The following is a 14,239-nucleotide window of genomic DNA, read 5'->3' as shown; positions in this document are numbered from 1 at the left end:
TCTGATAATAAAAATCCTATTGTGCTGCGATTCTTCCGGAAACCTTGTTGTTTGTCAAATTGTCAAAATTAAATGCGCAATAAATATGCAATTGTCAAATTAAAGTTGTTTTTTTAGGATGACGTAAAATACCTTTTCAATAATTCTCTATTGTCACTAAAATATGTTGCATTTATATTATTTTGTCGCAAATTCGAATTTACCGCTAAGTGAAAAAACCGTTAACACAAGCAAGAAATGAATTATTTACCTTATTAATAAATAATAATATTTATAAAGAAATTAAAGATGTTAAAGACTCATTAAGAAAGTTAATTAAAACGTACATTTCTTTATCACCGCTACAAACAGTTTTGTTTATTACATTTGTTGAACAATTTTTTCTCGTACCCATTTAATGACACGCATTCATTGTTAAATGGAATTTTATTTTCTTTTAATGATCTGTTGATTACAATTATTTATCGAGCTATTAGTAAAGAGGATTGTGTTAGAGGATATCAAAAATTCAGGTAGAGTTAGAAAGCTATTTCCTTGTGGGACATCAAATTGGTAAATTGTTTAGTATACAATAATTATTTGATTATTTGTTTAAACGTTTCTTTGCTATTCTCCGTTCATAATTTGTTGAGAGCACGAAATGTGCCTCAAACTCATAAAACTGTCGTAAACCATAGGCGTTCCTAAGGTGTTTATTCATTAAATAATAATATAATATTTTTTAATACTGTTATATATATAATATTAATAATATTTTAATACTAATATATTTAGCAAAAAAACAATTAAAACTTTCACGGCTAATGTTATGTAATTATATTATATTAATAAAAATAAGAATTTAACCATTAACAATTTTGTAAATAAGAATACCTTATCTCTTTGGATATTTCAATACTAATCTTCGCGTTTAATCACTTTACTAGAAAACCTGGAATTCATATCCGAAGGTACTATTCGTTGCAAGATAATTAGGATGGAATTCCCCAGATTTTTAATAATATAATGGGTATGCTTTGGCCACGTGCCTCGTTTGTTCAGTTTATATTCGAAACTTAACTTAAAAGGGTGAAGTTATTACGAACGAAAACAATTTTTTTGTTTAGTACGTTTTTGATCGCATGTAATTTACGGCTCGTCGGTGTGTCCGCGTCTACGGCAGTAATTAGCGTCTCGAATATTTCTTTTGCGAATTATATGCAGTGCGTGAGTAATTTTTTATTCCATATACCTACGAACATATACGTACCTTTCGCTTGTGCTCGTTTTGTTGGATTGTTTGTGATGGCTTCATCATCAACATCATCAAGTTTTACACCGGTACTGTTGCGTACAGTCAGTAAGTCTGTCTATTCACCAAGAGAGAAGACTATTGTCCTGAATGTTCACAATGCTCTGGTTTCTCAGAATCCCACAAACACTGTTCGCAACATAGTCGAAAGTTGTGCCAACATGACTGGCGTAGAAGAGTCAACTATATATAGGTTCTTATCAGAAAGAAAAAAACACGGTATAGCTAACCCAAACACAAACGAACACTTAAAGAGAGGGAAAAAGCCTATTGAAATTAATGAATTTGCCAAAAATGGCATTCGAAGGAAAATTCATGGATTTTTTTTCAAAAAAGAAATACCAAACCTAAACAAAATTTTACAAGAAGTTAGAGACGACCCGGATTTGCCTCATATCGGACGAACTAAATTGTGGCAAGTTTTAAAAGAATTAAATTTCCGGTGGGAAAAATCAGACCGAAAATCACTTTTGATTGATCGGGAGGAGATAATATGTTGGAGAAGAAATTATCTAAGATCCATACGAAAATTTCGGGCTGAATGAAGGCCTATCTTCTACCAGGATGAAACGTGGGTAAACTTAGGTCATACTCTAAAAAAAATTTGGTCACATAAAAACATTTACGCACCACGGTCTTTTTAATTAAAAAAAAATCATTTCTGAAATACTGAAGATCCTCATGTTGAGAAAAAAATGCATTTTCAACCTGAATTTTAAATAGACGTATGGTTTGGAACCATGGGTAATCATTTTTTACAGACATGCAAATTACCTTGTAATTTGAATGGTGAGATTTATTTACATTTTTAAAAATATTATTTTATTGATTTATTGAAAGAATTGTCATCAAACTTAAGGAGAAATATGTGGTTTATGCAAGATGGTACACCGCCACATTATAGAGAGAGGGCAGTGAGAATATAATTAAATACCAACTTTCCTTAACGTTCGATTGTTCGTGGTAGTCATATTCCTTGGTCATGTGTAGAGAATAGTACTTATTATCATACTTATAATACTTATAATAAATACTGCAGCAGTTTCTTTAGAACCAATGATGCTATTTAATATGAGACGATCTTTTATGGAATGTATTTACCAATGAATTAAAGAAAATGGTGGACATATCGAACACTTACTTTGAAAAATAATTTAATGTTATTTAGTTTAACTAAGTATTTCTTAATTTGGTTTGTAAATAAAATGTTTTGATTATGACTTTGATTTAATATAAAACGAAAATGTTTGATGTAAAATCCAATTAATTTGTTATTTTGTTAAATCCTATTGTAAATTATCCTGCTAATATATTTATTTTATTTAATATTTCGTTAACTATGAACTTTATTAAAGGTATTTTATACCAAATTCAGAAGTATTGATGTTTTTGTCTATTTTTCTTTCGTTGTCTGGAGTAATTGCGTTAAATCAGAATTATGCAGTTGATTTGTAAAATCCGATTATCTCGAAAACTGTTGAGTTTTAAAGTTATTAACAAATATACCTTTTTTTTGTTAAAATAATGTATCTTTATTATTTTTTGTCACAAATTCCGGTAACTTGAGAAGCAAAAAAGTTAAGTGAAAATTGATGCCACATATGTGGCATATGTGGCGCCCTCTCTCAGCTACATTAAATTGTGCATCAAATTGTAATTCCCCATATTCAATAGTACCCAGTTGTAAATTTTTATACATAAATGTTCACAGACATAAAAGTTATAGCGAAAAATAAAATTTTAAATTTCCACTTTAACACAATGTATCTTTCTTAATATCAACATTTTATTAATGCAATTTGGCTTAAATCGTAATATTTTAAAGTGTAGAATCTACGGTTTCTTTTTGTACAATTACTTAAGGACCACCCTGTATATATGCAGGAATTTTTTAATAAAATTTTGTGATTCGTGGTTTACAACTACAGGAAATAACTATAATAGACTACAAGAAATTCAATTTCCTTGTGGATACTGAATTTACATCTGATTTCTATTTCCCTTTCCGCAGAAGGAATTAAAATTATACAAACAGAATGACGTCCGCGTCTTATCTCACCGGTTCGTCTGTATTCTGGTATTTATACAAAAATAATATATCTTTGTACTCACAACTACTACTTCATAACCAATTTTTTCTCCAATTATTTAAACATTTTGACTGAAATCTGAGCGACTTCCAATTACCATGTTAATTACTTTTTATTTATGAGTATTAAGTATCGCTAACGACAAAAATCTCCTCGAGCACGTCAACGTAATTGTAGCACCTGCCAAGGAAGGTTACGGCTAGTGGATCTGTCCTTCTCAAATAATAGTAATAATGATCTCAAGACAAAAACGGTTATTACTTCGAAACAGACGTGTGGGTGTCGTATGTAATTGGAGAATGAATTCTCGTGTTTTGCAGCAGTGATTTTTGTTTGTATACGGGTATTGACTTTAAAAAAGGGAAAATTAGAGGCAAACGATCTATAGGCTGTTTACTGTTGGAATTTCAGTGTATTTCCGGATTAAGAACTAAGAGTATAGAAACTAGAACTAGAAATCAGTATAAAATCAAGAATACAACAAGCGAGGAAAACACTCATGAATATGAAAACATTTTTTACAACATTGGACCTTAGTCTAGACATCATAATTCGAATAATCAGATGTTACGTTTTTTCTATTTTGCTGTCAAAGGCTGTCAAAGGTGGACACAGCCAAAAGAATAGATGCCTTTTATATGTATACATTCATATACATATACAGACGGATGCTGAGAATTCCATGGGTACAAAAAGTTAACAACGGTGAGGTACTTCGGAGCATTAGTAAACAGAAAAAATTACTAAGCATAATCAAAGAGAGGCAAATACAATACTTGCGTTATGTGTTGAGTACTCTTTTCCTTTTATGCCGCTCAGTCGTCAGTATTACTTTTTTACATATGAATTTTTATAACTATATAGTCAGTTGTGAATAGACAGCTAATTAATAAATATATTAAATTTACTTTGAAAATTAAAGACAGATATCGAGCACAGTTTTATTAAGTAAATCTTGCCCAAGTAGTTTCGCTCACTAGAGCATCTTCAGGGGCATCTGAAATAAGCCAAAAAACGTTTTTTAATGAAGAAATTGATTAACCTCGATAAAAACTCGAAGTTAATGAATGATAAAATGTTTTTTGTGATTAACGTTTTAGACTTATTTCGTCTAAACGTAACGTTGTAACAATTGCAGAATTTCATACACATAAAACTAAACTAAACTAAAATTTCTTTCAATAATGGTTATGTAGCAAAAAACTGGGGTGTGTAGGAGGAGAGAGGTATAAGAAGAGTGGTCTATATATATGGGATAAAATTGATAGAAGCAAAATAGATAACAATTAAGTAAAGAAGTAAAAAAAATATTGAACGGAATGTGGCTAGGCTAGCAATGTAGGCAAGAGAATGACCACTAGAAACTCAAGGATGGATACGGCCAATTTGCATGCCTTTTAAAGACAGTAAATCAGGAAAATATGTATGATGGATAGAAAAGAAGATATGAAAAATGAGTAGATATAATGAAAATTAACAAAGAAAACAAATTGAGGGCGCCAGAAGAGGGATACTACTCTAAAAAGAGTAACGGTCACTCTTCCAGGTATCGTATACTGCTAATATTAATTAAAGTTGATTTAATAAACAAAAATGCTGTAAATGTAAAAAGGTAAGGAAATATTAATAAAAAAATTATATGCCAAACAAATTCAAGTTAATTAAATATAACTTCTTAGATTTTGACAATCTCTAAGTTACCAAAAAGTATATGAAAATTTCACAATATAATATTTAAAAAAAAATGTTGAAAACAACTATAATAAAAAGTTGAAAATTACACAGAATAACTCTGATATAGAGTGTACAACCTACATCTAGGTTAAAAACAACCTTAAACAAAATAATGCTAACGTTGGAAGAACGTATAGCCAAGTAAATATATTATACTAACCTACAATATGACCAACAATATTGTTAAACACCTCTAAATTCAAATATAAACCAAGTAATATATAAATGAGAACAAGCCAAGTTAAACAATTAAAACGGTCTATTATCCTGAAGGGATAATAACCAGAGTTAATAACACAAGATGAAATATAAAAAAAATTAGTTAAGTAAACACATAATGAACACATAAACACATTAAAGTTAATAATGAAATAAATGGTTAATACAAAAAAACAATGGAAGATAATCTCTGGGTAGAATTTGAGCTCAAACTTACCGATACCTTACACCAAGGGGAGTTATATTAATTAATATATATATATATATATATATATATATATATACATATATATATATATATATATATATATATATATATATATGTTATAAAAAAAAACTATAACTGGTGAAACAAGATATATATATATATATATATATATATATATATATATATATATATATATATATATATATATATATATATATATATATATATATATATAGTTCTGAATCAAAAACCAACTGTCCTCCTAGGTGAAACAGTTGTCTGGAAGGATACTCCCGAATGGCTTCGGTGTCCCAGCGAAGTCCTCCTTGAGGTCCGAAATTAGCACGGAGCTGGTGCTAATTGGCTCAGTTCCGATGATTACTGTCCTGCCCTACCTCTAGGTGCAGGCTGGAGAAAAAATGAGGGTGGAGTAGACAATACCCCCTGGCTTGTCCCAATGACCCTGATTCTTATAGAGTTGAAGTGGTACTCTCCCTCGGATGTTCTGAGGGAAATTTATAATTCCATGGGAGGTTGCTGAAAACAATTCCCCGTTACTTCTAGTCTCAACATTGATAAAAAGAAATCAAAGAAGAAGTGAGGAAAGTTTCTTTCAGCATAAGAAACCGGAGCACAAAGATAATTATAGTAGATGAAAAAACTCATCCAATCGAATGTAGCGTGACCTTGCTTCACATAGAGTAAAAATATAATTTCCTTGAACAAAATACTATATTAAAATATAAAATAATAAATCTGAATAATAGGATATGGATAAAATACTCTAATGTTCATTAAAATATCTGTGGAAATTGTAATAGATGTTAAAGATTTACGGAAAATTCAGAATTTTAATCAGATTCATGCCAGAATGATTGTAAGCGGCCATACTATGCTTGAATTCGTGACCCAAGGTCATTCTGAATACCTTAAGGATGTGGGATGTGGGAACAAAAGTTAGTTTTTATAATATAAAAAAAAATAGTTACCAGATAGCTAATCAATTCCGTGCTAGAAATTTCACTTCAGCCTCCCGAGTTTCCGAAAACACCGTCAATTAGATGATTACGGTTATACTTAAAACATTTAACTTCTTGAAGTGAAGGAAATTCTATGCATTAATTGGATTTTCTTTCTCTAACTACCACCTTTGTACCACTTCAAACTCTCGATCAAAAGTGAATTGTAATTCACAGTTAACCAAGTTAACCAAGAGCCAGTTTCCACTCCCCCTAATCTCCTGTCATCTCTCTGGTTCGCAATGGTACCAAATTAGATCAGAGTGACAACTTAAATTATTAAAAATACACACTTAATGAGCAAATGAACACCTAAAGTTAGGCAACCCATACTACATCTCTGAAATTACTTTAATATAAATAATTACTTTAATATAAATAGTAGTAAAAATAACGACTGTTACACCAACATCATTTATAAGCTTCTAAATAGAGCTAAACTCAAAATTACAGAAAAGCTTGCATATTCATCACAATGTTCTCTTCAACCTAATGCGTCAAACAACATCAGATATTTCTCCTTTACTTATATTAGCAACATTTCCAATAAAATATCTAAACTTTTTACTTCTACAATTGAAAACATCAAAATTTCCTTCAAATCACACAACACTAGGTTCCTTTTTAATCATTACCAAAGATAGGATTAACACACTTGACAAAAGTGGTATTTATAAATTAAAGTGTGATGATTGTGATGCCTCTTATGTAGGAGGAACCATTAAAAAGTTATCTACTAGAATTTCAGAACATTTGTAAAGACCAAACTCTTCAAGTTTTGGTCAACACTTATTATCTAGTAAACACAATTTTAACATCAATACCGGTTCGTCTATTCTACATGACATAAGTAGAAAGTAAAACTCTTTGGAGTTGGATTTATTGGAAGATTTGGAGATCACAAAGGAAACAAATGGAAACTCTCACTGTCTTAATATCCAAATTAATTTAAATTGTACCAAATTTAAACCTATTTTTAAAAATTTTATTGCAGCTTCACCTCGTAGTGGACCCAGCTCGGCTCTTTAGACTTCCTGCACTGAGTATACCCATTAAGAATTTATTAATTTCATACTTTGTTTAACATTACTATTTTATTCTTCAATAATTTACAAAAACTAGCTTGCTCAGGTTCAATTGATCTATAGTTGGCGTTAATTAAACTCTTCGTACTTCTGCGTAATTTAGATATACCATCTCCACAGTTGTATATTTCAAAATCTCCCACTGTCGGTCAGTTGGTCTTGAGTAACGCTTTTACATATTAATTTTATAGCTCTTCCATTGACTGGGGGTTTAACTGAACTACTTGAATTATACCCCATTTATACACTGCTTTCAATTTTGGTTTTTTAATTTTTAGTATTTTAATTTCATAGTCAGATTTCTTCTTTTCTACAGTATTGATAGTGCCTGGTAGACCCTTTTATTGTAGTCAACCACCCACTGTCTAATAGATTGTTTAGTCTATTTCTTGCATTCGTACTTTACGTCCACTTCAATTGCTCTTAAACTAACACCCTAATTATTATAGACAGGTTTAAGTGTGAGATCTGGATTATGCAATCTAGTTAAAATATAAAATATTCTATATGTCATATTTCATCAGTTTATTTCCAAGAGTAGTGTCAGTTGGATCTTTGGTCAATGCTTAGTTACATAGAATTTTGAAATGTGCAGATCACATCTACATGATTGTGACTGTCCATCCAAGCTGTCATATGTCACATATCACCTAAATATTTCTGTTAATACCTGGAGCCATTCTCTCTCCTGTTGCCGACTAGAATGTATCTTCGACTTTTAAATAATTCTAAACTGTTTGTCCTTGTTTAGTGTAGTGTTATGTTCAACTTCATGTTTAGTTTTATGTGTATGACATTCTGCAATTGTTGGATAGCCCAAAAGTGACGAAGTAAGTCTAAAACGTTAATCACAAAAACTTTTTATCATCCATTAACTTCGAGTTTTTATCGAGGTTAATCAGTTTCTTCATTTAAAAAACGGTTTTTGGCTTATTTTAGATGCCCCTGAAGATGCTCCAGGGAGCGAAAGTACTTGGGCAAGATTTAATTAATAAAACTGTGCTCGATATCTGCCTTTAATTTTCAAAGTTCATTTATTCGAGCATATATTAAATTGAATAAATAATCTGTTGCTAAATTTCGTACTATAAAAGCAACCTCAATTCTACACAGTTTTATTCATGAAGATGTCGAAAATGTATCTAAAAACCTACAACTTAAAATTCAAACACTGGTATAAATCCATAATTAATTACTTAATTTGATCGTATGTTATTTTCCCTCGCGTAACTCTTAACACGTGAACGATCTTACACACAGAACGAATTAAAGTTGCACACATCCGAAAAGTATACAGTGTGGGAAACGAGTTGCAGCTAGAGACACACACATACACGTACACTCGTACACAACATATATAGGCACTCCTAGTTCACGCGGTGTTCACTTCCTTTCGTTGCTCAAAAGGGCGCAACCTGTAGGGCAATGGGAAATATTTCAGATTTAATTAGATCTTTTCCCGCTAATGACAAAGATTTATTGTGTTTGATCTATGTTGATGAGGGAAGCGTAAAATGAGGGTTGTATATTTATCTGGTAGAGGTAATCTATCTAATACTTTAAAATATTAATCTGTAAGCAGATATAAATAACATCACTTCAATAAGAATTAATAAAATTTAAAAATTTATTAAAATCTATAACATAAAAATGAATCGCAAAATGTGTTGGTAAGCGCATAACTCAACAACGCATGGACCAATCTTAACAATTCTTTTTTTAAAATGTTCCTTGAAGTCTAAGAATAGTTTTTACGTCGAGAAAAATTCTGAAAATTTCCGGGAAAAACCTAAAACAGCCCTTTTCTTTTTCCCATACAAATATTTTCGGAGCGGTCTGTTCGGTCCGGTGAACACTTTGAAAGAATTAATTCAAACAAATCTTCCACTATTAAATGAACAACAGAAGTATATATTTGATATATATATATATATATATATATATATATATATATATATATATATATATATATATATATATATATATACCCGGTATTTAGGCGGCACACGCCCTTCCGGTAGGGATCTATGGAGGAGTATCACCGAGCCGCAAGCCCTTATCTCTTGCCGTACTGCTCCACCATAGGCCGATCAGATACCAGCATATTCTAGACTAAGCCGCAGATTCATTTTAGAATTTTAAACTGCTGCGTTAGCCTTTTTGTTTTCTGTCACCGAGCTGGGGATCGAACTGACATCTCTCGCAGTGAAGCGAAGGAGAAGCCAGCCGCCCAGCCCGCTTGGCTATCCGATCGACAGTATATATTTGATACACTTATGAAAGTAACAAAGGATAAAACAGGAGGGATTTACTTCTTAGATGCACCTGGTGGTACAGGAAAAAATTTTTTGATTTCATTGATATTAGCAACCATTCGCTCACAAAATAAAATTGCACTTGCACTCGCTTTGTCGGGAATCGCAGGAACTTTGCTTGAAGGTGGTCGAACAGCCCATACAGCACTAAAATTAACAATTACCATTAAATATGCAAAGTAACGAAATTCCAACCTGCAACATTTCGAAGAACTCTGCAATGGCAAAGTTTTTGTAGCAATGTGAATTGATTGTTTGGGATGAATGCACGATGGCACATAAAAATCTTTGCAGGCTTTAGATAGAACCTTACAAGATCTACGTAGCAATCATAACCCATTTGAAGGTGCAATGATTTTATTAGCAGGAGATTTTTGTCAAAAACTGCCAGTGATTTCACAATCAACGCCAGCTGATAAACTCAATGCATGTTTAAAGTCCTCCAATTTGTGGAAACATGTCAAGGTATTACAATTAAGCAAGAATATGCGTGTCGAGTTGCAAAATGACCAATCTGGAGACAAATTCTCTAAACAACTCATTGACATTAGTAATGGCAAATTTCCTATAGATATCTTGACTGATTGCATTAACTTTCCTCAAAGTTTTTGTCAGTTAACTCGATCAAAAGATGAACTTATTCAAAAAGTGTTTCCTGATGTTGCTCAAAATTACAGAAACCATGATTGGTTTAGCGAATGGGCTGCAAAAAATATAGATGTAAATGAATTAAATCTCAAAATTCAAGAACAAATTACAGGCGAATAGAGGATATATAAATCAGTTGATTCGGCTACTAACCAAGATGACGTCGTCAACTATCCGCCTGAATTTTTAAACTCTCTGGATTTACCAGGATTGCCACCTCACAATCTTCAATTAAAGGTTGGATCGGTAATTATAATATTAAGAAATATCAACCAACCGCGTCTTTGCAACGGCACACGGTTAGCGATAAAAAGATTATTGAACAACGTGATAGAAGCAACTATACTGAAAGAAAAGTGTAAAGAAGAAGACGTTTTGATACCACGCATCCCAATGATTCCGGCTGATGTACCATTTGAATTTAAACGACTACCGTTTCCAGTGCGGCTTGCTTTTGCTATGACCATAAATAAGTCCCAGGGGCAATCAGTAGGTGTTTGTGGTATTAATCTAGAAAACCCATGTTTCTCACATGATCAATTGTATGTTGCCTGTTCCCGTGTTGGAAAACCATCAGATTTGTTTGTATATTCACCAGGTAATCAAACAAAAAAACATTGTATATCATAAAGCACTACAATAAAAATAAAACAGATAATTATGATTCACTTGATTTACAATAAAGCGATTACTGAAAATACTTATATACGTTTTATTTCATTATTCTTTATTACATCGGTTATTAACCCTATGTTAATAATAATAAAAATATATAATTAATTATCTCTGTTTTGTCATTGAAGCACCCACTTTATAAATATTTTCACCTTTAGTTTCCCACTATCCCTTTAGATTATTTTTTAATCAGGTTTGAACCTTAAATTCACCTCTTAGTTTGAAGCCCTCTGGCAGACATCCCAGTCGGGGTTTTTAGTAGGTCCAAAAGGGTGGCCAAAGTTCGTGGAAGCGAAGATACTTAGGTCATCCGAGCTGACCCTCACACACCGCCCTATCATCGTGGTGACGGTTCTGTTCACGAGAATTGCCACATTCCAAATCTATTTGACAGAACGAAGTCTGTTGGGTCCGCTAGTAAATAATAAATATTAAAGAAATCTTAATGCCTAGAATTCATTTTAGAATTATTCAAGTCAAATAAAAAAAATTGCAATTTTTCCATGTACTTAACGGAATGTATTTTTTCAGTGAGAGTTATGTCGTGTTCAGGTCCAGGCTTTTTTCCGTTCATGGCCGGCTCTGGGCTGAAGTATATAACATTATAAACGTCACATGCTTGTTAATTTGCTTTAAATAATTATTTTATTCCAATTTCTTTTCATTTTATTCATTTATTCTTGGTATATTTGCCATATTCAAACCCTGTAACTAGCTTAGCCATAGACATATATAAATGTAGTATTTGGACATAGCGGTTATAGGTTAATATCAAAGCTGTAATACACCAGTCGTCAGAGACGAAAATGCCACTGAACCTCTAAAAATCATACGAACAAGCTGAATTTTGCCGAGTATATTAATTTTGGGACCACAAAAAAAATGCAAAACAGTTTACCACTTTTACCGTTGGGCTTTCCCATAAAACCCCCCTCGTATGGGGGTTTTCCCATAAAAACTCAAAAAAATCGATTTACACAGAATCTGTACACCGTAGAAAAAAATGTTTTAAATAAAAAATGTAGCTAAGATGATTTTAAACAAAAATGTTTATAAGCATTTTTTATGTAGAATGAACCGTTCTCTTAGAAACAACGCTTGAAGCGACCGTCGATTTTGCATGTCAGTTACGCCTGCGAAATCAGGGTTCAATAAAATTTGTATCAGCTTGACGGTAACAATTCGATATCTTTTGATTAAAGCGGCCTATTGACAAAAATTAAGATGCATTTTAAAGGTAAAGAGTTTAGCTTTTGTGTGCAGTTTTTGTATTTTGCCGCAAATAAACGTGGCGCGATTTTTGCCATTTTTTATGATCCTCACGAGATCAATACAATTCATTGACTGGCCACTATGAAGTTTTAATTACTAGAGCCTAACCTTTAAAAGTTATAGCATGGAATTTTAGTTTTGCGTTTTAACAACAAATGAGAGGCATTTGAAATATACTTAAAAAATGTTGGATTTAAGCTTTCACACAACAAACGATCTAAAACATTTAAAACTTTTTTTTTCAATTACACTAGTACGTTTTTTAAAAGAACAAAACTACTGTAATAACCTACACCCAAAACAGTCTTTTCAAATACATTTTCCTTGACGTGTGATCGTTTGTAAAACATTAAATTTGCGTTTTTTATTATTTTTTTTTTATTTGTTACCACAACCCAAAATTAAAATTTCATGTCATAGGTTTTAAAGATTGATCTCTAAAAATGAAAAGTTTACTACAACTGGTCAATGAAAGTGATCAATTTTATTGATCTCACAAGAACCGTAAAAAAATGGCAAAAATTGCGCCTCGTTAATCTATTTAACACCTTTATAAAAACTGAGTTTGAAATGCATCTTGATTTTTTTTCGACAGGACATTTGAATCAAAAGATATCGAATTTTTATCATCCAGCTGATACGCTGATGTTGACAGCTGACAGCTGATGTTTCTAAGAGAACGGTTCATTATACACAAAAAATGCTTATAAACATTTTTGTTTAAAATTATCTCAGCTACATTTTTTATTTGAAATATTTTTTCTACGGTGTACAGATTATTGATAAATCGATTTTTTCACGTTTTTACCCCCTGCGAGGGCGGTTTTAGGGGGAAGCCCCGGGGTAAAAGTGGTAAATTTTTTTGCACCTTTTTTGGGGTCCCAAAATTAATATTCTCTGCAAAATTTAGCATGTTCGTATGATTTTTAGGGGTACTCTGACGACTGGACTTAGTTGTATTTAAAGGGTCGAAAAAATTTAAAGCAAAAATCCATTTTTTGCATTTTTCTTCCGAATTATTACTATTTTTTAAACAATAAACATTAAATTTTTAATTGATTGATAGCTTATCAAATATTATGTAAAACTACAAAAAGAAACTTGCACAAGTTGTATGCGAAAATATGGGCGCAAAAACAAAAATTTTCGAGCTTTACAGATTTTAACAATTAAGTACAAGGTTTGCGACTATCGCATATATCGTAATTATTAATACAAGGTACATCCTGAAGTGATTTTTTGACTGTAAATAAATTAGCGAAAATAGCAAATATTAATTGTGAATAAATTACGATAATTAACTGGCTTTACACATTACTGTTATCTGTACAAAGAATAGACTTACTTTTTGAAATATTGGTGTATTATTAGTTGTAGCTAGTGGAATAGAGTTGTATTTGACCGTCGCGGCGCCATCCGAGGCACAAAAAATGGACGTCCCGATAAACTCCAAATGCTTACTGTACGCTGTCTCGGTAGGAAGTGTTGTCTTGAGATGGTCAAAAAACCCTCTGGCCACGCTTCGAGGTGGTCCGTACGCCGTAGGGCAAGTTCATACCAATAAATCACACTATGGTATTGCGATTTTGAATGAGAATAATTTTAACTAAATGGTCACAGAAATTTGATACTTTACAGCAGTTTCTGTGTTTTCGACGTAAAGTCCAACATAACAAAGGAAGT

The sequence above is a fragment of the Diabrotica undecimpunctata genome, chromosome 3, assembly GCF_040954645.1.
Source record: "Diabrotica undecimpunctata isolate CICGRU chromosome 3, icDiaUnde3, whole genome shotgun sequence".
NCBI lineage: Eukaryota > Metazoa > Arthropoda > Insecta > Coleoptera > Chrysomelidae > Diabrotica > Diabrotica undecimpunctata.
This window is presented reverse-complemented; position numbering follows the sequence as displayed.